This window comes from Haemaphysalis longicornis, unplaced genomic scaffold (assembly GCF_048455015.1).
Source record: "Haemaphysalis longicornis isolate Haplotype H1 unplaced genomic scaffold, Haemaphysalis longicornis Haplotype H1 scaffold_1, whole genome shotgun sequence".
NCBI lineage: Eukaryota > Metazoa > Arthropoda > Arachnida > Ixodida > Ixodidae > Haemaphysalis > Haemaphysalis longicornis.
In genome coordinates, this window is record NW_027526203.1 from 421306427 (window position 1) to 421332757 (window position 26331).

At 47.9% G+C, this 26331-nt stretch overlaps 1 protein-coding gene and 1 long non-coding RNA gene across 2 annotated transcripts in view; both read right to left on the reverse strand.

The window, feature by feature from the left end:
• LOC144161799 (uncharacterized) overlaps nucleotides 1-26331 on the reverse strand; it is a 120435-nt gene that overhangs the window by 8785 nt on the left and 85319 nt on the right. The window lies entirely within an intron of this gene.
• On the reverse strand, nucleotides 651-25821 carry LOC144155646 (uncharacterized). The gene is made up of 3 exons (XR_013319603.1): nucleotides 25658-25821; nucleotides 4291-4378; nucleotides 651-1720 (listed from the first exon to the last, which is right to left on the reverse strand). It is a non-coding gene; the product is annotated as an uncharacterized LOC144155646 (long non-coding RNA).

The window sequence follows — 26331 nt, forward strand, 5'->3', positions numbered from 1 at the left end:
CAAGCTTGTTAAGTTAGCAAATATTGAGTAATCGCATACAAGGCTTCGCACATGCACACATGACATGTTTTAGTCAAACCGTATGGCGGGTTTTATACTTGTCAAATTCGCTGCACTTGGTTTATCGGATGCATTGCAGTGAAACAGACCCTCAAAATTCTTAAAGCCAAGGCAGGCTTTAACCGTTCGCTGTGACTCTACTTCTATTGTCCCATTTGTGTAGATTTCTATTGGCTGTCGAATGACGCCAACAAAAAAAAAAAAAAAAACATGATCACCGATTACAGATAACCGTTTGCAGTTCTCTCATGCACTGCCCTTTATTTGCCAGTCTTGATCTTGTGCTTAGCGTATCCACTATCCTCAGCGTTCTGGCTATGTTCCTACTTTGGTGCTTACTGCATGCACGGGTGTACCGGGCTGTTCATTTCTCTCCAGGAAACCGGCACGCGGTAAAGCAAGGCCTGTCAAGGCCTTTCCCACTCCAAGGCATTCCCGGAGTACACTTCCAGTCTGCAGCGAAGTTACAGCGACAGGAATATGAAACAAATTAGTAAATAAAAACGCATAAATACCTGGGACATGTACATAGCTATCACAAGCAACGCCCCCCCCCCCCCCCCCCCCCCCACACACACACACACGGCCTTCCTAATAAAGCTCAAGAGTTCAGTGTCTTGGGACGGCAATAAATAAATAAATAAGAGCGGAAGCATCGAAACGAGGTCGAGTTGGGAAGCGCACCGGTGCAATCCCTCTGAAGCACGCCGGGTGGCGATCATGCTTCAGTTGCTTGGAAAGGAGGCGAGATTTATTATTAACGGCTTAGGCGCCTTACAGCGTTATCATATGCTACGGCCAAAATAACTGCTATATTTTATCATACCGAGAGCGCGCGACATTCTAGCAGGAAAGTGAGTCCCGTGTGCCAAATTTGAGGGATAGGTGAAGCGCCTCATACGTTTTGACTCGAGGATTATACCGGCTCTGTGGCCTCATACTTGTGTTTCGTAATGTCACAGCAAGAAAACTTTTTTTCTGGGTTAAATATCGTAATGTTTTTTTTCTCATTGAACTGCTCTGCCCCTTTGATCGAAACGATTGGTCATTCAGGTGCACTGTCGGGAAGCAGGCTCACGGGTGTTTAGAGGCTACGTGTTTTCGGGCTGTTGTGGGCTCGCGGACACTTCGTGCTGCCTCTTCATTGGCCGACAAACACACAAATTGGTGCGTGGATACTCCACTGCTGATTCTATCTAATATTAAACTCGGGGTTGAAGGTTCGTATCAATGTCACACGATCTATGGCCTCGCGCCATTTAAGATAAATAAAACGAAAAAGAAATACTGCCAGTGCGAAAAGCCCGATAATGCGCGTCGTAAGTGGTACACTCTAAACTACAAAAACACGCATATCCCGTTTCAGTGATAGAAACTATCTGCCCCCGCCTATCACGCACGCACCCCCTGCCTATACACCCTGAGCTCATACCTAGAATTTAACCCGGAGCCACCAGCAGCGATGGGACACACATGAGACGGTTCTTATCTGAGCAAATCCGTCAGGAGGACGCTCACGGCCCCCCGCGCATCCCGCGAGGCTCGCAAAAGGAGCCGCGGCGTCTCAGACCACACCGTGCGGCTCTGTACACGGCGACGTCGCGCGGCCAGGAGACGGGGGAGACGCACCGGCGCAGGAGGCGAGCGCTTTGTCTCGTGCCTGCGGGCCCAAACAAAGAGAACTCCGGTTGGAAGGGGAGGGGAGGCTGCAGCCACCGGAAATTACGGGGCCTTCTGTTTTTGGACCCGAGGCTCGGGTGCCCGCCCTCGGCGTCCCTTAATTGTATTATCCGGGGCGAATCAGAGCAATTTGTGGGCAGGCCAGGTAATTGATCGAATTGAGCCCCATATTTCGCGCTTGGCCGAGCCCTTTCTGGCCCAAATATGAGGCACGGCTCTCGCGCTCCATCCTCCCGGCCGTGGTGACGACCCCCTCCCCCCCGCAGCACGCTCGCGGCCCCGCTGAGACGCACGCAGATGCGAGCCCTTGTCACCGCAGACATGCCGCCAACCAGGCGTGGGATTTGTCTTCAACAGCCACTCATATTGAGGCCGCAGGAAAGTGTTCTCGGCGATGGGGCAGAACACTTTCCGCCTTGCGACCGAGTATGGAGCTGAATTCAAGCAGGGTGCGCTGGTTTTTTGAGACGCGAAGAAGGTGATAACAAAGCTGTGGCGATATGGTGGTCAAAGCTCTCCTTACTGTAAACTTCCTCTTTTAAAGCAATCATAGGAAGGTTCTTCACGCATGCCCGTGACAGCAAACTGGTCGAAAGTGAACGCGTTATACTTTAAAACTAAGGGGAACTTCGCTTTAGACGTGAGTGCACATATGTGCGCTGTAGCCGAGTGGAGTACTGTACACACTTTAAAATGATGAACACACCGACTACAACAAAACTGCTGCTACCCTGTTTACACCGACTGCCAACAAAGCGCCCTGCTACTGCAATCAGGGTGTAATCTTTATTTTCATGGCTAATTTTGACGTTGCTCGCGGCAAGCAGTATGCAACACTTTCTTTTAACGGGTGACATATTAGCAATGTTGCGTTATGTCTGAAGAATACCGGACTGCTTGTGTCGATTATACTCGATTTAACTGCTCGGCGGGAAGCCTGCCAAGAGCTCATAAGCCTCCCTCCATATGAAAGAAAAGATAATGTACTTGTGCAATATATATATATTTACGATTCGTAGTCAGTGTAAAAGCTGCCCACAGCATCTGAAAACATATATAGCGTTCAAAACGCGGCCTTTGCCCGCCATATTCCAAACATGCGCTGCTAGAAATGCAACGTGTACTTATCGCCGCAAAGCCACAGCTGATCGTTACGCCGCTTAGAAGTGGGGATAATGAACCAATGCATTGCATGCTTTAGTTCTGCATAGGCCAAGACTGAGAAAGAAAAGAGTGCTTTTCGCCCTCAGAAGCGGAGTATTTGACAGGCCCGTAGGCCCAACGCCTTCCAATGCTTACAAGCAAGGGAGCCGTAGCTCTCCCGAAACGTCAATTTGTTTTTGACTTGGTCAGTAACCTGTGTTTTCCAATGCTTCGTGTGATAGATGACCGTTTCTTCACCAAGTCCAAATGAGTTGAAAGAATGTGGGAAACCCAGGAAAAAAATGTGCTCTCAAATGGCTAGTACGGGACTGCTGCATTTTCTGCAACACATCCGTGGATGGAACAGCAGCATAATCGCTGGTTTAGAGGCGACGGTAGCGGAATTTCAGACTGCAGTACAATGGTCCTCGTTAGCGTAGCTGCCCATTTCGGAGTCCATGGGATCCCACCAACGCCACTTCGGCAGGCATTCTCGATTCGGCCTGGCCAGCGCCGAGTTGTCGGTCAGGCGCTATTTAGGCGCTTCGAAGGGACGCTTTTCAAACGAATGGTGAAACTCTCACGACACGAGGGACATTTCTATGTGAACGTCTCTCATCCAGCCAGAACAATTAAGAGGGAATCCTGCAGGGGCTGTCACATCTGCTCGTCTAGAAAGAACTGTTACAGGCCACGTGGTCGAACTAGTGAAGACTACGGGACAGTTGCTAGTAGCACGGGCTACGGCGAGTACAATGCTGTGATGCTGCAGTACGCGTGTATTTACGTCCTGACAAAATGTGCTTGCAGTTTTCTCTGCGGTTTAAAGCATTAGAATGTTTACAAAATACCCTGTCGTATTGGTGCTGCAACTACCCGGGGGCAATTTTGCCTCCAATGCAAATCCAATGGCTGTGTCCTACGTGACGTGACGAGCGGACGAGTGAGCCACCAACGGAGTGTGCGTAACGTTTGTGGCGGCGCATGTCCTGAATCATGGAGATATACAAGCATGCTCACCATAAAAAGGTGCACCTCGGGGTGTTGGCATCCAGCCGCGATTGCTGATGTCATGAAAACCGGCGCCTCAGGAACCAGCCTTCAGATAATGTACGCCGAAGCGCCCCCACCACGTGGAGATGCGTCTATTTTGTGCTAAAACAAGAGAACCAAGGCTTCCTGTTCATACTTAAATAATCATTGCATGCCTCAAAAGACATCTTACTGTTGCATGTGCGTTTGCTGACCCATTAATATTTCACGCGTATTATCGCATGAAGTGTGAGGCTAGCTGAAGACCTGCCTCAATTCGAAGAATGCGTGCACCTGGTCATGCTCAGTGGGCGTACATGCTTGGTACGGAATCGTAAACATCAATGTAACAGGTCGCTGTATTGGCGAATGTACCTAAATCATCGCCGTGTGGTGAATCAAGAGTTTGCATGGACACCTTCCGAGGGGGTAGGCCCGGGCACCACAGGCGTTCGGTAGGTCCCTGCAAAAGAGACCCGTTTTAGATTTCAAAGCAGCACACTTTGCTTGGACATAGTAATCTCGTATATAGCCTTTGGGCCGTTTTGGATTATTTTACTTTTGAACAAGCACCTAAATTCATTTTAAATATTCGATGCTGCACAAATGAAACGCGCAAGAGGCTACCAACCGGAATGGACAGATGTTACATAGGCTAAATAGGGTTCGAATCCGGCGCAGGTTACTACGAGATACTATGCAATTCTTCCGTGCCACCAGCTGATGAAAATGCATGGCGACGGCGATGTTTGTGCTTTATACACCCCATTTCTCTGTTCGCGTTCTGTTTTTTGCTGCCAGGTGCATTTTTGTCACAGAAAAATTGTAGATAAAGTATTAACATAGAAATAAAACCCTGTCAAGTCCCACTTCCGTTTTTTCTGCGGGACTCAGGCCGTAGTTTGCATTTCTACGTCCGTCAGTGAGATGTCATGCTTACGTATCCCGTCCCATCAGTCAAGAGCGCATGTGCTTTGGTTAACTGCTTTCGAGAAGACTGGTAAAGAGTGCGATAGCAGGCGTTTTGTCACAGCAAGGCTCGCATGTGCAGCGATGTGTGACTCGAGGTTTCCGTTGCGCGTTATAGTTATTCGCGTGCCCACCAAGTACTGCGTCACTACATTCACGAAACTAGTAGGTTTAAGACTTCTGGCAGTAAAGGGCTATGCTATAAGTAACCTCTGCACTGCAACAGAGGAAGGTATTGCTGTTCAGCATTTCGCGATTTTGATCTCTTTAGGGCTCAGCTCTATTATTCATGCGAAACCATCAAGTGGCCCATTGGGCGAAAAAGCCGGCATCAGCGTCAGTGTTGTCTGCAGAAGCGAAACGGCACGTCGATTCCCATTTGCTGCGAACGCTAGCTTGACGTCTCCATTGGCTGCGACGCATCGTGGAGCTCCATACCGATCAACGTGAGGGTTCGAGATAGTTGGTACTCAATAGTGCAAATTTAAAGCGCAACAAATTTAGACAAAAGACGAATGACACAAGGACAAGCGCTTGTCCTTGTGTCATTCGTCTTTTGTCTAAATTTGGTGCGCTTTAAATTTGCTCCATACCGATGGTGTTACCATTGCGAAAGGCCCAGCCGAACAACGTGCGGCGCAGCGAGATAGGGAGACGCGGGTATGCGCTGGCCCCACGTCAGGCCTAGCGTTACCCGCAACGGCGCTACCGTTGCTAAAGGCCAACTTAACTGCAGGCGGCGGGGCTACAGCGGCGCCGGATTGCAGGGGGACGCTCCGGCCTCATTCAGTGGCTAAGCATTCAGCAGCGATCGAGGGCGCACGGCCGCACTCAGTGCCAGCGCTGCCAGCGCTGCGGCCGCTACTGCTTTATGGCGGCGGCTATAACAACGGTCGGTGCGCGTCATTCAGAGCAGGTTCAATTGCAAATTAATGCGTTTGCATTCAGAACGGGTAAAAAGTGTTTAAGAGACCTCGTCCTTTACTTTTTACAGAAGCCAAATAGGGTTTTTCTTTTCAATGGATAGGGTTGCGGAAGCATGCTCCTCGGGGTGGGCCATGTATGTTCGAGATCGCTTTTTGACTATGTGTTTATTTCGTGCGTTTTTCATCATTTTGCGTATTTTCCTACCTGATAAGATTTCGCACGCGCTAAAAAGCCTGTTAAACGCAGAAAGACAAGCTCAATTATGTCGCTTGTACGATAAATGATCTACCGAAGCTTGTTTGGGTCAGTTGATTAACCTCAGCTGTTGTCGCGACGTCGCGCGAGAATGAAGAATGCCGGAGTCAGGAATGAGGCTTATCGCAGGCACATGTCGGAGAACAAAAAAGCCCGACGGAAACTTGCGTCAGCTGTGACACAAAAGCTGGCAATTGTGGGTCATTTCCTGCCATCGCTGGCCTTAATTACGCCCGTGCACATGCACGGCATTCCCCCTGCCTCGAAGCTTCAGCCTGTTCGAAGGGAGCCATGTTTACAAACTCACGCACAGGGGGCGGGACCGGGAAAGCGCTGTCGATTAAATGCCAAAACTTGTCGGAAAGGTGCTTGAGGCACCCAGGGCACTCGTGAATAAAGCTCTCTGCCTTTAATCTGCAAGTCGGGATGAAAATATGAAGCCCGTACATAAGGCACAACGGTTTTATTGTTGCTCTAAAACATCAGAATTCTTTATTTCCTCAACATTGCGGGTAATGATTAATAAGGTATCAATACTATTTCGCTCACATCTAGCCTCCACATTGAACCAAGTGTCAAGTGACATTGTCGCACTCTGCTGCAATTGTGTGATATGCCAAGGCACTGCGCTACATCATGGCGAGTGTAAAAACAATGTAAAAGTCATGCGTTTACGTTCGCCTTATTTTTCTACACCTGATATTTCGACGCTAATGATAACTTTCTATTTCGTCCAGAAGAATTTAGAAAAATGGCTGGAGAAACAGCAGAGCTCGCGGCCCCTCTCCCTTCGTTGGAGACGCGGCTGTTGCACCTCACATGGATTTCCGAACTTGCCGCTGAAAATTCTCCATGACTGGCAGGCCCGGATCGTTTTGTCCGCAGCCTTTCACATCTCTCCCGATGTGGACCGTGTTAGCACGCGCTAGAACCCGCAGGCAACCGGCTTCCCGAACTCGGCGTCTGTGTTCCCCACTTCAGGGGTGAATGCACGTGAACTGGCGAAGAGAACAGCACGTGAAGGATCACGCCTCGAACGCAATCGCACGGAAGCCGGTTTCACAACGCAAAGGACCCAGGCTAGATTAATCCGACTACGGGAAGCATTTCCCCCCTGGTTCGTCTCTTTTCGTTTCATGCGGCGGGGGTCTTTTAATTGTTTTCTGTTGTGCTTAATTTGGGGGAGTTAGGTTATCGTTTTTTTCGTTCTTTTGTTATTCATTTCCAACCTCCCGAACCTTTGTGTGCCTTTGAATTCCCGTCTCGTAATGAGGCGGCCTGGTAAGGCGAGATGGAATGGTTTTTGCCCGCTATGGGCACCTACTTTGTTGTTAGGTTTATTTATTTTTTTCCGCTTCAAAATTAACCTATTTGACTCTCATACCTGTGAAAATTCCTACCCCCCCTTTTTTTTTCTTGTAGGTTGCGCACTGCGTGCCAACACAACATTTTTTTCTTTCCATTTGGCTGCCCAGTTTTTGTTCCCCGCCGCTGCTAACCCCGGGTACCCCTCGGGCCTTTGAAGCGGCCCTGCGGTGATGTTGTGGTTTCACGGAGTAGAAGTCCCGGGTTCAATTCCCGGGACCTCGCTAACAAATATTCTTTTTTTTAAGGCATGCCCCTCCCAAAACCTGCTCGTGGGCTTCCTAACCTCGCACTTCTTTGCCTAGCACTTTCACCCTCTCTACTTCACTGATGATCATACGGTGTAGCTGAGTCAACTAGCGAGTATCGGGCAAAGGCACGTTTTATTGCCCCAAATTAGCCATTTTATTGCATCAAGTTATGCTAGGCTATCGTTTACCAGATCGCTGGTTAGGTGTTTTGTAGTCGCGATGTCGTTGTTAAACATGTATTATTTGTGCACAAGCCGTCATCCCCACCACCACCACCACCAAGTGACACCGAGTGAGAACGATTATAAAATTGAACTTCTTCTCTTAAGTATGGCCTGCAACGTGTGCTTTAGCTGGGGCTGGCCTCGTCCCCTACTACGAAGACTTACTTCTCCCCTAATTCCTCTCGTCACATCGGGTTTTACCTTCGGCTGTAGTAAAGGTTCTACTACAACTGCTTTATGAGTAGGCTTTACTGCAAGCAACACTCTGGGAAAATGAGCTCGCGATAATGAAGCTGAAACCAAGCTTTTTTAACTTGATTTCACTTCTGTACAAAACTGCACTGTGAGGAAGACATTCTTTAAGGGCAATGTAAGTGTCTTTCTTATCAAAATATGAAGGCTTTGAGTACTTTTCATAACCTAGGATGGATTGTTTTGGTTTGCATAGCAGCACATACTCCGCTAGCTGACAAGAAGCCTTCTATACTGAAATGAAATGTAAGTTGGTTGGCTAGCAGCTCTTTCAGTCCTACAAATGGTCCTTAATATTAACGCGCCCTTCATCCGGGATAGCAGAGCAAATACTTGTTCTATCTAGTGAGCGCAAATACTAAAATAATGCTCGGGGCAGAGAACGGGAGAACGTGGAAGTACGTGGAGTCCGTTGCTTCGGAGCCCGCCCGGCGAAGGCAACTTTCTCCCAAGGATCGTGTGAGTTATGTGGGAGCGGCAAGACGCTAGCGTGCCGGCACGCAGGCTCTCTGCGCGCAGGTGCGCTTAGAACGGGAGCCTGCTTACAGGGCGGCCAGTCATCGCTGCGGGCGAGGAGGTCGCTAATGCCCGTTTTGGTCATTAATCACGCGCCCTCTGGATTAAGACGGATTAGTGGCCGCGTGGGTGCCAAAAGAGGTGCACGACCTTTTAACGCCCCGTTTGCCTTCCCCACGGCCGCCGCTCGTTGTTAGTTGCCGCGTTGTTTCCCGGCCGCGAAGAAACCCGCCGCCGGCGGCTTCCATTATACACGAGGCTGATTAATGGCCGCGCAGCAGTTCCCAAGAAAACAGCCGCGGCCCTTTGCTTCAGCGGCCAGCTCCTCTTCCGGCTTTGGTCGCGCAAGCTGCGCGCACACGACGCTGTTGTTACTCCGCACTGTGCTTCACCGGCCTGGCGGCGTGCCTTGTTCGCCTTCTAACGTTACACCTTATAAGTAAGGTCACCCGCGCTGTAAATATTAATCGCTGCCCTCGGCCGCCACGAATGCTCGTCAGTTCGCGCTGTTTCTCGAGCGCCCATTAGAGTTGACACGTTAGGATGGACGCCTAAATTTTATTATAGTTATTTTGGAGAAAAGTGGGCTCAGCGAATCGCTGGTTATTTGTGGCCGTCGTGCTATAATGAGTGGCGGCGATGAAAAGGAAGAAAAAGTGAGATATTTTTATTAGTTACGATGAAGACACACTGAAGTAAGTTTGTCAACTCATGTTTGTGCCAGCATTGTGTAGGCCAAAACAACTGTACTGATTCTATTTCACTGTTCAGTCGGGTTCTGGAGACTTACAGTTTTCATGTGAAACACCGGAAAAGAAAACGCCTTCCGCTACGGGCGGCCGCCTCGACCACAAACGCAATACCTCCAAGATTACTTGCAATGTGATGTGGCTCTATTCCTGTCTTCAGGGGTTTGTGCTGGCCTTTTCTCGGTTAAAGAGGCACTGAAGGCAAAATACAAGTTACTCTAGAAGGATAGATTAGCTCAACGAGAACACGAATATACCCATGTAACCCGCAGCTTTTCTGAAATAAGGTATAAAATAGCGAAGACGTGAAGACAGCTATCACCGTCCCTGGCTATACCGCGCAACTTACACCGGAAATGGTTGAAATGACGTGACAAATATTAGGGGCGAAGCCCCTTAGGTGCTGGGGCGGTTGGCGTCTCCTGTCGCTGTCGTAATCGTCATCTCATGCAGTCACGGTACTAAAACACCGGGAAACTCGTCTACGCCTCGCGCTGGAACGTAACGCGTACTTAAAAAAAAAAGAAAAAAACGCCGGGACACTCGTTTACGCCTCGCGCTAGAGAGCTGCGTGCTTCAAAGACAATTTCAAAGACACCCCCAAACGGTTTCATCTCCGTTGGCAAAAACGCCAAGGCGCCAAGAATACACTTGCATGCTTCGCCCCTTTCGGGGTTTTACGTTAGTGGAGATGGCCCGGGATTTTTTAACATTACGTCGTTAGAAGTTTATGAAAACTTAACTGGAAGTTTTTGTTGTGTCATGTTTGAACATCGAAGAACAAAAAGGAAGCTAGAAACAATATCATGGGAGTCCCAAACGGCAACAAGTTCGTTTCGGTTTCGGTGCAATACCTGGTGCAATACTCGGCCAGATAACTGTGGGACCCTCGTACGGTACTGTGCGCATAGCCACATTTAGTATGATCCTCTGCGTGCTTTTGCAGCGCTAAAAAAAAGGTGCAACGCTTAGTTTGGCTCAGGTCAGTGTGTTCAAGTGCGCGCAGCGTCTTCCCTAGCTGCCGTTGGATGACGCGACTCTTCCACACTTGGGGCGATTCCGCTATGCCAGGAGGCGTGCGGGCGCCATGCACGAGGGGTTGGCTCAACGCCAACTTTCGCGCGGCCTAAAATGGACAATACGCTTTTCTTCAACAAAGCGTGGAATACTGATCACGGGTCCCGTGAAGAAACATTTTGCTTAGTGGTCCAGAGCAGCAAAGGACGTGGGAGTTGTGGAAAGCACGATTGATTTGACCGAAGCTGACGAAACCACCCGGTACGTGATAACAATGTATTCAGTTGCTTCTATACCGCTAGACGTCACTGCTGCCTAGATTGCTCCCGTTTATCGTGACGCAAACAGCGGCTTCAGCAGCCGCTGTTTGCGTCGTCGAATCGCTGCAAGGAAAATGAGTATGGGAAACGGGTTGGTTAATTGGCGATTTCTCAGCTATTAAGGCATCTTTCGGCTCTGAATCAACGCTGAGGTGGCTATGGGGAGGTCAGACTTTCGTTTGAAACCAACTTGCTGGTTGCCTTCAGTGTCCCCTTAACGGTCACTTTTACTTCGTTCCTGGACAACTTATAGAAGTTCAGAATGCTCGCTGTAAAATATAGGGTCTTTTAAGCAGTTACAAATACATGATCGAAATTAAAATTTCAAAACAATTTAAACTTGAAACTGAGTTCAAAATTAAAGGTAAAAGGGAAAAACTTTCGGATGCAGTGGGCGCACTCTACTTAAGCTTGGCATTCTTTTTTTGTTGTTTTCCTATAGGCGTATTCCAATATTTTGATCGTAGTTGGGAGAGCGGACATCGAAACCACGTAAGCTTGGCACATAGGTAGACCACAGAAAAATAATTATCGGTTGTCGTTAATTAATGATAGGCAGACTCAGTGACTTCTCCGTTCTCCGATGTTGTGTAGCAATTTTGCGTCGTGTACCGACTTTTTGCCGTGCAGCGACTTCTCTTCAAGTGTTTTGGCACTGCGAAAGATTCGCTTTGGCTCTCGTAGAACAAGAAAAAAAAAAGAAAGCGTCATGGTGGAGGGGGGGGGGGGGCGATCACTAACGTTAAACACAGGGATGATAGAAGCTCGATACATGTCACCTCTGTTGGGCACTTGACAACTAAAGTACTGCAGCGATAAGGGCCGTTAGCCTGTCAGGAGTAGTGGTTTTTGTCGTGTTTGCTATGGATAAAGTGAGGGAAAGGATCGCCGCTTACCACGAGGAAAGAGGAGGAAAAGGCGTGAGTGAGTCCAGAGATATATACTATATATCTTTTGATATACTATATATATATATATATATATACAGAGAATACCTTTCGATTAACCGTTTAATGCTTTAGTCGCGAATAATTTTCTTACTGGGTAATCGGTTGGAGGCATGTGAGCAACACGAGGCAGGAGTGACACGTCAAAATTCTGCGCAAGCATTTCAAGAATCATACTCGTGGTCCCACCCGGCCTTGCGTAACAACAGGAAGCGGTGCAAGCATGCTCATAGACCACAGTGATTAAAAAATGCACTGACGATTACTATACTCCCTAAAGCGAAATTTGTGCTCAGTATTCTCGGTGAAGGCGCATATCTGCTGCGTCTCAGGAAGTGATCGCGGGATCCGCGAACGCCCGGCGGCGGACGCTACTCTGCTGTTTGAACCTCCCGCGCAAATTTCACGTGGTTCGCATCAGCCACACAGAGAGGAGTGGCGTCTTGCGAGAGTGTGAGGGGAAGGCAGTGAGAGAGATGACGCCATAGCAGCGCGTGCCGCTCTCCCCATCACACTTTCGCCACGCGCTCCGACGAGCGTCACGTGCGAGCTCAGCATACTACCCTCCCCCTCACTCTTTCGCTATGGTTTCGTCCGCCCTTTTCTTTCTGTCTTCGCTCACTCGGTTACAAATGACACCGCCGCCAAACCACAGTGGTGGCTGCTAGAGTGCTTGGGCACTAAAAAAATCATACACCCCTCCGTCTCACGAAGGCGATGGTGAACGCGAAGCTGTCTCGCGTTGGATTCTTTGGTTAGCCAGTCCCACAGTGCGAGTATGTGCTATTTTTGAGGCACGCACCACTTTTCTAGAATACCGACAGCAACTCTCGAGTGTGCACTCCGTAGGCCTAACGTTTGGGTTTGGGGTGTACAGCGCGAATCGGTACCTGCTGCTTGGGGTTCACCTCGACCATGTCGAAATCGGGCAATCGGATAGTCGCCGGCTTCAAACGCGAGGGAGCCAGGTTCGAGAACGGCCACGGGAAGCGTTTTTTCTTTCATTTCACCCACAATGATTCAGCATCATTGTCAGATAAATTTCGCTATCCTGTATGGCGTATTGACGGACAACGGCATCAGTGTGGACACTAAAGCTTCGCTTTAAAACGCAAGATGATAGCCAAGAGACACTAGAAAATGGCCATTTTAATACAAATACAAGGATGTGTACAAGGCACAAAAATCTCCGAACGGACACGCACGCCGCTTTGCCGTTGTATAGACTAACTGACGTAAGTAAAGTACAGTTGATCATTGCCGTCTCCAATTAAGGAAAGACATCGGTGAGTGCCGATGGTCCTGATTTCACAACAAATATGACCGCATCCGCGTTATGATGATGACCAGCTTCCCTCATTTGGAATATCTGTGAACAGTCCTTGAAGCATACTGATTACCGAAAATGTTAACAAATGGCTGTGCCAGCGTAGGAGCATGAATTTGCTATGAATGTTGGAATTACTCAAACTTGACCATGTCGTGGCCGCGTGGCAGTAAAACACCCGAAAAACGCGAATTATTTTTTTCTGCATTCATGGTTATAACCAACGCACTCTGTTAATCGATCAATTGACCGATGAAAGCCTGTCGATCAATGGAATTGAAATTTTTAAGCGATGCCCAGCCCTGCTGTATAGTGAGCCCACATGAAAGACAGGGAAGCGATAACACCACACATACACACGCACACAGTGCCGACATGGCCGACGCAAATTAGTATATTTAAACATACATTCCAGATCTACGTCGCGCGTTAACCCCTTATTGCAGATGCACGGACTCTTCATGTCATTTAAGTGCATTGCAGTATCTTGGACGAATGCGTAAATTGCAACGAAAAATCATCTGGATTGGTATTACCGAACTATTATCTGCAACCAACAGGTAGTATGTCACTTAACGTTCTGGTATCCTTTTTTTTTAATTGTAAAGGCAGTTGTGATTTGAATTGTCTGATAAATATCTATTCTTTCCGCCCCCGACACTTCGTTATGCTATATGCTGTTATGGCCTGCAGAGTTGTGCTCCATTAGGTGAGACACTAAGGATGATTAGAGCCAGCTTTTGTCAGCTACTTTAATCTCTGGGTTATTTTTTTTGGAGGGTTATTTTACTGCAGCAACGTTATTGTAGTTTCAGAAAGTCACCCCGGGAAGCGGTGCCGTATGGGCTATGATGGCCGCAGTTTTCCTAATCATGCCTCCGTCTTGGCTAAAGACACTAGACAGATACGGTTTAAAAAACTAGAGATGGTATACGCATTGTCACAGAACTCTGGGTTTATAAGAAGCCCTAAAAGCGCAGTATTTGTTTTCAAACCCAGGAAAATGAACACCACTAAGCAGGGCCGTATTGAGAATTTTTTTCGGACCCGCCGCGGTGGCCCATGGCTAAGGCGTTATGCTGCTGAGCACAAAAACGCGGGTTCGATTCTCGGCCGCGGCAGCCGCTTTTCTGATGGAGGCGAAAAGCGAAAACGCCCGTGTGTCCGGTATTTCAGCGCACGTTGAAGATCTCCAGGTTTCCTGAATTAATCCGGACACACCCACTATGGCACGCCTCATCGCGTGTGAAGCGTCGGCGCGTTAAATCCCACAATCAATCAGTCAATCAATTTTCTCGGGCGTTGGGGGTTATGGGATATAAGAAGGGAGGATATTTGACAAATGGAACGCCACCACTCACTGACACGCTGCCCGGAAAATATCGGTGGGGGAATTGGAACCCTCCCTTCCCCCTTGGCTACGACCCTTCCAGCAAATCGTGTTGATCCGAAACATGTCAGCGAACATGTAATTATTAGGGGCTGTCCGTCAACAGAGTGTGCGTTTTGAGGCGACTTTATTTGAGTGTTTTGAAGCCGCCGACTGTGAGAAGAAAGAGTGACTGGTACTCGAGCCGGGAGCGTGCCACCAGTGTTACCTCCAGGCGCCGTGAAAGTGCTGCGCCTTCTATTGCTGGCCACTTGGAAGAGAAGAGGCCTCACAACATAGAAGGCAGGCTGAGTTTAAGTGCCGGTAAAATTGCACATCCAGCATTCGTCTGAACGGGCCTCCTATCGGTCATTCCACTCAAATGATTCCTCACAAAAAACAAACACTCCAGCACAAGGGTTTAGTATGGCTTACAAGATAAGAAGTGTAGAAATAAACAAGTGGCAGCTTACGCTAAATGCGCGCTTGTCTCGAATCCTTGTTACACAATCTGACGACGTTAAGCGACCTGTATAAAGGAAAATCACTGACAAAATTGTTCTTAGCCGCACGAAGCAAATAACACATGTGCTTAAAAAATATGTAAAAGGTAAAAAGTTTTGCTTTAAATGCAGCAGGCATAGTTTCGGCGGCCAGGGTCAGCCAGTAGTTTATAAAATTTTGCTCCATCTTATATAAAAGTTCATAATCTCGGAAAATCCTACGTACATTTTTTTCTATATGTATATGATCCTCGATAAGCACATGGCCTATCCATCTCCACTGTTTTTGAATTTTGCGAGTGCTACAATTTACACTACATTAAATTCTTTTTCGTCATCGATAAATACAAAACGGAGGTTCGTTGCACCCCTCCTCTTCCCTCCCCCCAAGTTCCCGGTGATTTCTTTGTTGGCATGAATGTGTTTCAGTGTAAAGTCATCCCACTAAAATCCAGTTTGTTTCCTAGGTCGATGGCTACCCTGGCCGTCACTTATTTGGCCCGCTATTTTAGTTGGGCAAAGAAGTTTTATGCAACAAACATTACGCTGGTGGTTCTGCAACAAACTCCACTTTAACTGATGTTAAAGGTTTTCTTGTAGATCAAATGTCCGTTTTCCAGCTACTACAACTTTGAGGTCCTAAAGCATTTATATTGCAGCTTTTGTATTCGAATACCTCTCTCTCCCTGCCCTACTCACTGTTCTTAAATAGATTCACAAACATTTATTCGCCTGCCATTTCTTTTCCATATTACAGTTCTTTCAGCAGGACTTCAGTAATCTATTTTGTCACAGTACAAATTTATCCACTTAGTCAGCTCCAAGAAGAATGTTTCTCATCTGAGAGAGGCTCACTGCGCAATACATACTGTTTGGATTATCTTACCGATGTTGTTCCGTATAATTTTCGTCCTCTCATGTCACAGGTCCTAATGCTGAATATATCTGTTTCTGCGTCATTGCTTTTAAATTTGCTTCGCTTGTGAAAGGGAAACTAGCACTGGTAGAGTACCGGTGCCGTAAATGCAAATATCCCCTCGCATTAGTAGCAGCAGCAGCAGTTGCTTATTGACACCGAAAATGCGAAACTCGGGAAAATGAGCATGTAACCTCATTCATTATGTATAAAGAAAATAAATGCATCTGGCAACCTGTGCTAAGCCCACTCTGTTACAAAGGCACCAAAATTTGGGAAGAAACATAAAACACCTTGTCTCACCACGGCCAACAAAGGCTTTAGTCTTGTTTCTATTTCTGCCAAATACATGCTTTTGTGTCCAGCCGTACACATGCTTAGTACCGCGCCTGATTTGGCCTAAGCGACCATATAATTCTCAAATACTGACGCATAATGTTCAAATGAACGTTGGGGATTACGTGGCCTTCTTAAAGACTTCAGAAGAATGCGACACCTGTGTCTAATTTACTTTACCGCAAGGCATGCGAAGGTGACAAGTGCGTATAACTGTGCCCCAGAAAAGTGCGTGGACGACTTACCAAGTTCTGCCAAAAGCTTTGTGTGGGGGAATGGAAGCCATCGTCCCTACTTAGTGATAGCGCAAAAAAAACTTAGAGGTCGCGGGGGCAATCGCCAACGCCTTCGGCTGGCCGTCAACTTTGCTCATCAACACTCTAGCCCAGGTATTTTCTACCCCTTTTTCTGGGTGATACCACGATACGTAAGTGGCCAGCTGCGGCAGTGTCAGCGGGGACCGCGTTTGTACTTTGTAGAATAGTCTAGAAATACTGGAAGGACAACGAAAGATAAACGTAATTACATTTAGAATAAAAATAAAGAATTTTAGCTCAAGCTTTATTTGCTTATTTCTAAACACTTGGGCCTCATTTGTCATTGACCAAAAGCCGAAAAGTGGGGTCTTTCAGTTAAAAAGATACTCGGCCTTAGTGTGTTTGTGCGTGCGCGTATGTGTTGTGCGTGTGTGTGCGCGCACGCGTGTGTGTACGTACGTGCGTACGTGCGTGCGTGCATGCGTGCGTGCAAAAGAGACTCAGTTCGCTTCCGGAGCTTCCCCAGGCAGTCAAATCGTCTCGATCGCGCCGGCGCTGGTTTCTCGAAGGCGCGGGCGAACTAGCCAGTCGTGTAATAAGGCGTCGCATCATTGGGGGAGCGCGGGGGCAGATTGATGGAGCAGCGCGGCGCGCTGTTGGCGGCGGTCCGTCGGCCGGTGATGGATGGCCGCGACGCGGGAGCCAGACGCCCCCTCTGGGACCCGAGCTCCGAGCGGCCGTTTAGGCCGACCACAAGCCGCCGCTATACGCGACGCGAGAGGGACGCCTTCGAACGGCCCGGGTCCACTCGAGCGCTCTATACGAGAGCGATCGCTGCGCCGAGGCGACGGTAGGGAAAAAAGACCTCCGGTCGCGGTTTGCTGCGACGCCAAGCAAGGCCTATAGTTCCTTGTACTGGCACAGATGGTACAAAGCAACTCGCAATTTGTCCGCTCAAGAGTTTGCTGTGTTGTGCGCACAAAACGACTTTAGAAATGGAACGTCTGCCGCAAATGCTTTCCTTCGAGAAGGCCGCAATATACCTTATTTGTCGAAAGTTCTTATATCATGGCGGTGTCGAAAAATGTCATTGAACTGAAATAACTCGATGTGTGAGCTTGGCTGAAAAATACAATCGCCATGTTCGAAAAGGGTAAAGTTAAAGCAGTTAACGCAACAGCTTGTTGTGGACACTGCTCATTGTTTTTTTTTATTAACCTAAGACTGTAATGTCTTTACACGCAAAACATAGTGTTCACAGAGCCTTCGAAAAACACGATATCTGGAACCCGACTCCCCATTCTGCGCTTAAGCCACATTACTCCTGTCAGTTGTGCACACATTCTGGAATCTTGTACCTCTATGCGAGATGCTGAAGCAACTGCCAAATGCGTAATCACCAGGTAAACACACCGAAAGCTTTATTATACAATAATATAAAAAATCATTCCGTTCTGCCTATAGAGTAAGTATGACGTGCACCCAAGGACCTTGCGTGCACCGCACGTTCTCTTGATTGAAGCAAATGTACACACACTCGCGGCTAGTGACATAAACGTTCAGGCAATTGCAAGCGCAAAAAGGAGGTAGGGAAGGGCACTTCCCGTATTTTCGGGCACGCAGCCGAAATAATATGTATACTCGGAATAAAACCTACCTCCTCTTCCTTTCCCCGCCCACAGCTGCCACAGGTGGACAAACGACCCCACTAGCATTAACCTCACTTCTAGCTGAAATAAATTTTCTCGGGTCCCCCATAACCTACCAATAGAAGTAGTTGTCCACCTGGCCAAGTTCATTTTAACGTTGCTTGAGCGTTTTACACCTCCCTTCAAACTAAGCTCACCCTAAGCCTTACATCAAACTCGGTCTCGCCTCAACGTCGAACAAATAAATTTCTTGTGTGGGATAATTTCAAGTTAATTGGAAGCTTTCTTCGAGCACGTAATAGGCTCCGCGCGTGTGAAACGAATACATTATGTATATGATTAAGTGATAACATATACAGCCGACCAATTATCTTATAAAATAGCAGGAGCGTCCACCGGCGAGTGGGTCAGCGGCTTATCACGGTGGGAATTGGCAAAATGAGCGAGAGTAGTGGCATGCGCAGAACGATCCCGCCAGTGCAACCATTGTCTGCAAGGCTGTTCCCGAAAAAACACGACCGATTGCCCTTCCGCTGATAATCACATGTTTATCTACGCTGCCGGGCGGTGACAGCTATTTCATGGGTGCCTTGTTCTCTGCAGTGAGGATAGCCGTCTGATTATCAGCGGAAATGGGTTGTGTTGTGTTCGCGGGAACACCCTTGCAGACAATGGTTACACTGGCGGGATCGTTCTGCGCATGCCCCTACTCTCGCTCATTTCGCCAATTCCCACCGTGATAAGGCGCTGACCCACTCGCCGGTGGACGCTCCCACGATCTTATTAAATAATTGGTCGGCTGTATTAAAGACAATTAGCAGTGGCCTTCCAAATTTATGACGCGGATATTTCAAAAGAGCACTTTTCATGGTCTTGTTGAGTGCAGTTCGTTAGTAGTGTTAAACTGTGAGTGAGTGAGTGAGTGAGTGAGTGAGTGAGTGAGTGAGTGAGTGAGTGAGTGAGTGAGTGAGTGAGTGAGTGAGTTGGTAGCAAACTGGCGGACCTAGCCTTGCGACGCGTCCCCGCAATTACGCCGCCCGAGTGGCACCTTTCAATACTAATCTCGGCCAATCGCTAAAGGTGACAGAGGTTTGTGTCTTTTATAAAGTTCAGGGCAAGGCGTAAGATGTTCCTCCTAGTAATTCAGTGTCCTTTCGAGAATAGGATGTTGTTCAAGGAGTAATGAAGGGGCGGCTCTTTTACGAAGGTTTTTAAATAAAAATGAGTGCTTGCTCCATTGCATGCAGTGGGCAGTGGGTAGTCCATGAAAATATGTCTGACGTCACCACGCCCTGCACGCGTTGGGCACAGGGGCGATAACGTTCGGTTCAATTTACAAAGACAAGACGGTGTGCGAGCTGGATTTGTATAGATGCGAAAGAGTAACGACACCTCTGCTCGTTTCATTCCTGTAGTTACACAATGTTGGTACCATGGTGCTCCAAAGTGACCTGAATTGATCGGTGATGGCCTCACTTAGAATGCGACGGTGGTCTCGTATCACTCCCTAGCGATTGAGTATGTGCAAGCGCTTCTCGGGTCACCTTATCAACGACTTCTTTCCCTCGCACATGTGCACTTACATGGGAGGGGAGCCACTGAAAGCTAACACTATGGCCATTTTTCTTGAGCCGCTGAACAAGATGTAAGGAGCCTTGGCACGTTCTGTCTATGGGAACCCCACGCATCAAAAGTTGTAAAGCTCCTTTAGGGTCTGTTAGAACGACCACTCGTCATACTCCAAGCGCTTTGACCTTCCTTAAGGCTGCCTCAATCGCAACACATTCCACAGTTCTGGATGACGTCATGTGTTCGAGACAACGATCCCATGAAACCTTCAAGGCAAGAATCAAAAAGGTTTAACTAAGGAAACTCCTTGCGGAATGGAAACACGTGAAGGAGTAGCCTGTCTAAAAAGTGTAAAAACAGGTATTTTGAACCTCGTTTTCACCTAAGCTCAAACCGAAACCTCACTCAACATTACACTTGTCGGCTGAGGCTGACGTCCGAACATCTGACTTCACTCATAAAGCAGGCCGAATCCCTAACTTCACCTTAACCTTACCTCATATTGTGTAGCAGGTGTACGCCTCATACGATCTAACCTGCTTGAGTTTTTCTGCCTCTGTTGCTATCATTATTTGGCCAAAGCAACAAGGGGGATGTTAATAGCTTTTCAAAACCCCTGTCAACGCATGAACCTCGTCTAGTCTCTGCCCATAAATGTTCATAACTTATTCCTACATATAGCATTTAGGATTGCCTATCTTGTGACATCACCGCGTTTACGAACTCTGATTCGGGCATGCCATTGCCCGCGTCCATGTGTGTCTACGTTTACGCGTCTGTATGCGCGCGTGTGCTGAGTATGCTGGTCAGAGAATGCTAAATTCTAAGAATACTGAAGGCACTTCATCCTTCTCTAATGTCTATACTGCACTGCTTGGTGGTTTAAAGCCGTATAAAGATACGTTGCAGCTGTATACTTCGCCTGCAAGCAAGCATCAAACAGCCGGTAACGACACACGTAGTGCTCTGACATTACCATGGAGATAGAAATAATACAGAGCAGACAATGCTCTTCCAAAGCCCTGACGACATCACATGAAAGAGAGAGAGCGGGAAGAGGGAGAGAGGGAGAGAGGAGGGGAGAGAGACCGGCGGGAGTGCGCACCGCTGCTGACAAGCCCCTCTTGACCTGGCAGGTTTGAAGAGTAGCCATCGTCCGATGTCGGCGCCTGGTACTTGGAAAAGATTACAGCGACAATCTCTTTGGCGTATGCAAATAGGTCCTGTTATTGTGTGACCGATTGTGTGTCGCGTAGACCTCATAACGGAGGGCTGTCACGCATAATTATCTTCTGCCACCTCCTAAAAGGGCAGCGACAAAGTACTCGTGCGGTATTCAGAAGCACCTACATTCGTGAATCATCGGCAGTGATTAATGTTTATCGGGGCGCTTAAGCCAGCTTACGTGCCCTGAAGCTTGTTGTGAAGGCAAAGCGTTGTAGCTTCCAATGGAGGTTGTTTCCAGCCTTTACTGCTACATCGTGTTTGCGTCTCTCTTTCGATTCTTCGTTCATCCGTTTCTTCGCCTTTCGGCGCGAATTGTTTGGACAGGCCGACACTGGCTTCTGCGGATTCCCCACACCACAGCTTCTCCAGAATCAGAGTTCCCCAAGGCTGGGGTGCGCATGTTCTACCCACGTGCCGTCACGCTCACCGGTCACGCAATGTGACGCCAGCGCCGTATGTTCTAGGCTAACTCTTATCCCGCGGTTTGCAACGTGCAGAGTGCGGTATCCAGCGTGCGTTAGATACCGCACTCGACTCCTACCATGGAGACCCGGCACGCATTCTGATGAGAATTCAAGTGTTTCCTGTTTATTCTCTACAACGGCGGCCTTTTTCTGTGCCGGACAACTTTGCTTATTTTTCGCACAACCGGGAACTTAGGGTTGTCTGTAATGATGGGCGATGACTAATGAATGCAGATCCAAACCTATTTTACGAAGTTAGTTCAGGTCTGGCAAATTCCTATAAAATAGCGCCACAGTCACGTTGTGGTTGGCAGGTATCACTCGGCAGGTATCATATTATCGATTGGCATGTCATTATTAAAGCGAAAAAGCGGCGCTGCTGTTGTTGCCCTGAGCATAAAATGGCCGCTTCTCTAAAGAGAAAATAAAAAAATTAATTTGAGTTCATTGGGGAATAAAACCCGGGTCTGCAGAGTAGAAGCCGAGGGCGTTATCCCCGCGCTGCCTCTAGACATTTCAAATGGTGGAACAAGTTAGCCTAGTGTGCCCGTCGCTAAAGCTATGTCGCGTGACACGTGAAAGTGACGGCACGGGATTAGAAACGGTGCACGATAGCCATTGGGAACTCAACTCTGATGACTAGCATTAGAGACATACAAGTGTTCTAAATTTTTCCGCAGCCATCTACTACAGTGCGCCTCATAGCCGAGGTGAGTTAAAGCCTAATTTTTTAAAACATAACGGAGGCGAAGACAGTGACGAAACACAATGAAGGAGTAAAAAAAAAAGTTTGGATAAGTATCACTAGGGGATGCCCCAATGCTTTCGCCTTGAAAGTATGTATCAGCAGACTTGAGCGTATCGAGGAATTTTTTTGTCTGACGTCCGTTTTAAGCGGAACATACCAGCGCTTACCTCGCAAATGTAAAAAGACGAGCTCCGGGCTGTCATAAAACGTTCAGTAAAGGAGCGATGGGCTGCCCCCATGAAATCCCAGTAAGGGGAGTTTACGGGCAGTGCTCCAGTCCTCAAGACTTGTGTTTTTGGATGGATGAAATAACTCGGGGCTCGACATCAACTCAAGTTGAAGCCACCCCCGGACGCCCAGTAGAAACCGCCACTCTGGACAATGGGGAAGACATTCGGGGAACCGCTATGCAGGACTACCGTAATAACATGCCCGAGATTGCTGATTCCACAGGCATCTCAACTGAAGGAGCGGTAAAGATCCCCAGGTGGTCAAAATTAATCCGGAGCCCTCCACTACGGAGCGCCTCATCGCCTGCGTTGCGTCGGCGCGTTAAACCCCCTCCCCCCCCCCCCCCCCCTCCCCCCCATACCCAATAGATCAATCAACTGAAGGAGTGCACAAAATCCTTCGGAAGAATCGTAGATGGAAAACTTGTGTGCGTGATAGGACCTGCGGCCATTTACCGTGAACCAATAGCGCACCCGAGAGGAAGTTTTCATGGAGTGTGTGGCGATGATGAATCGTAAACCGCTGGACCCCTGGCGTAGATTTGTGACCGTGAAACATGGATTCATGTTGAAGCAGTCGTTGGAGTAGTGAATAACACCATGTGAAGGGGGCCCAAAGAAAGCAACGGGCTTAGGAATGTGATGGCCCCTGTTTTGCGGGACAGCCTCCTTATCGGGTACTTGCACAATTACAAAGCAATAATAGGCGACTTTAATTCCATATTCTTGGGCGGTTCGAAGGAAGAGCTGAAAACACAATGAAACGGCACAGACTAGCCCACAAGAAAGTTCTCCTTCATTAAGACAACGCACCACCCAGTGCAAAGGCAAAATCAGGAGCAGATTTGCGGGTGTGCCCTAGGGGTACAGTAGGAAAGATTTTTGTGGTGGTGGTGGTGGTGATGATGGTGATATTACAGAAGAGATAGTAACAACAGTAATATAACAGTAATAATATGAATAATAATTTGGAGGATATTAAAGCTTCTCCAATAATCCTAGAGCGTAAAAGCGTTGTCGGACTCCGTTCTATTCCCATTATCATTAGCACGTCATGCTCGTGAGTCACACAATGACGCAATCGTCATTACGGAAAATTCCTTTTTTTTTGTCGTTCTTTGGTCTTACTGAAGCGGTATTCTTTCACCTTGTGACCTTAACTGAGTAGTCTCACACTGTCAGGTATGATTTTAGGAGGTGAGTAGTGTTCTATTCTCGCGCTAGGAAAATTGAAAGCTTGGTGCACCAAGTGTGTAGGCATCAATGCGGGCTATTCTAAAAAATACAGGGAATCATTTTGAGAAAAATTTTCTGAATTTGTATTTTTACCATACTTATCAAATAAATCTCGTGGAGTATTCTTTTATGTGTCATAATTGCACGTGATGTTTCGTGAAGCTGGACAAAAAAAAAACTCAAAACAAAAATAACTCATTTTTGTGGGCGAAATAATAAAATAGAAAAGATACACACACACAATTAACCAAATACACTGCTGTACATAAACGCGGCTAAGATAAATCAGCTCTTGAAAAAAAAAAACGCTACTTTAGTTGCGGATGAAGTAATTATGCTCTCGGTTTAGCATAGTAGTCCCAAGCTGATATTTTGGGGCTTGGCACAATAAGCCCGCAGACAAGGCGAGAAGAATAGAAGCAGGGAGGAAGGAAACAATTTAATGCCAAATTCTTGCGCGAGGCACTGCATGGAAAAGTATTTTTGCGGGTGCTTTTAGTCTGCACTTGGGCGTACCAATAGTGCAATCAATTTTTCACGCTTAATTCACCATGAAGAATTTTGTACGCTCTCAGTAGAGATGCCTACGGTGTCGGTAGTCTCGCGCCCTGATCATCGACGGTCTGTTAGGGCGCTGTTATTCGGCTCTGTAATAACACCTGAACTCCTGTCTCCAACCTTCCGATTGTTGGGGAATACAATCAGACATTCGAGGGACGCCTTCATGGGACAGGCTGCTCTTCTCCCGACCCTGCACCCGCAACATTATTGTTACTGCATCTTTTATTGCTGCACCTGCACACATGGCGCAGTGCACGGGAAGCTTGACCTCAGAAAAAATGAAAACGATCAAACGCGAAACGTAATGACCGCAAAATGCAAACGAAAACACTTCTGCCAAAATAAAAACGCAATGACCGAAATGAAAACGCAAAACCATCGATCGAACAAAATAAAACCTTTTCAGTTCGCGGAGCTTTCCCCGAACTCAAATGATTGGTATACGTTATTGTAGATCATTACACTGCAATAATCAGGAACGTTTACGTTTTTCGATGGCTGCCCGCTCTCACGCGGAGAGAGCCACGCGCGGCCTACCCATACCGCGCTAAAAGGTGAACTTCCCGTTTAAAGCGAGCGACCACACGGGCGATGTGGCGTGATGCGTGATGGTGCAACGACGCTGATTGGCTCCCATTGTGGCATGGTTAGCGCGACAGTTGTGCGATCGTGCCTGCGCCAGCTTCGAACGGCGAGCGAGAGCTGCGCCCGAGAAGGGGAATCCCCGGAAGGGTTACTATCTATAATTCAACCTATAAGCTCCACAGTGAATACCTTACCTCTGGTAAATCCGTCACTTCAAGAGAATAATTATCATCATCATCATAGTAATCACCATTAGAGCACGTGGAGAAAGTTGGCTTTGCCGCAAAGCGTATCGGCCTACGCCACCACCGACGCCAATACAAGCATCGCTTGAAAAAGCTGCCTTGGCCCATGTAACGTATATCACAGGAACGCAGCCAAGTGATGAAGGTAACATTCAATGCCTTCGGCTTGAACAGCCTCCACAGCTCCGTATGATAAGAAGAGCCTCCGGCACTCCAGCCGCCAATGACCGAGCATTTGTATCTTACATTATGACTTGTCGCCACTTTCAGCTTATCTGCTGTCATCGTGCACTCAAATTGGGTACGAAGTAACGAAAATTTGAAATCGCAGTTGCATGTTAATAACCGCCCGTTGTTGAAAGCTGCGACGTGTGGTTTACATAAATGATGCGGCCTATGTCATGTTTCCAGAGGCGCTTGCATTTCTTCTCAGACTTTTAAAAACGGTTCCGGGTACACTGATAGACGGCTCTTAAAATGGTTCTCGGAATACACATCCACCGGACGCGTGATACGGCTTCTGTTTGGTGTTGTCTCGTTGCGCGAAAACAGATAACGCTATAAGCTACGGTTCGGTTCTCCTTCAGAGGGTGGTCACCGTGCTCTTGGATGTGCCTGCACGCGTGTCAGGGCACCTAAATACATTTACTATTCACCTTGCTCCCATTCTTTAACGTGTTTTCAAGTAAGCCGCTTCGTCCGCATCGAAATGTTGCGTCTGGACTCACCCGCTATGATGAAGCCGCCGCTGTCCCCGGCGCTCGTACGAGCATAGACCGGGAGCTCGTGTTCTTTAGCCGACGGGGAGACAATGGCATGCCAGCCAGTTGCCTCCTCGTGTCTGCTTTATTGCGGATTTCTCAGCACGCCTTACTCGTCACATTTTGACACTGCGCTCCGGGGGACTTGATGTGGCACGTTTCGAGAAGAGCTTATCGCAAGCGCACGTTCAGTTCCCAGCATGGTTAGCATTCCTTATCGCGGGGATGCTGTAGCGTGCGCTTGTATTTAACATGTTCTGTTGACGGAATCGTAAAGCTGACCCAGATGTTTGTTACAACCAACCTTTAAAAGCAAGCTAGCAGCTGCTTTAACAATTTCAGGCAATTCTAATCCCTTCCTTAGAAGCCCGTTATCGTTTACACGAAGTTAGCTTCTTGGTTTAAATGCCCCGTGCGGCTGATGTCCACCGCTCGAGTAACCGCATAGTCTAGTTACAATGGATAGCGTAGAGAGAGAGAGAGAGAGAGAGAGAGAGAGAGAGAGAGAGAGAGAACCTTTAATGAAAGCTGCAGAGGTCAGCCTCACTAGCGGTAGGGCTTGCTACTCCAGATGAGGGTGAATACAGTGAGATGACAGGGGAAATCGGGAGAGAAAAAGAAAAAAAAAAAAAAGAAAGGGG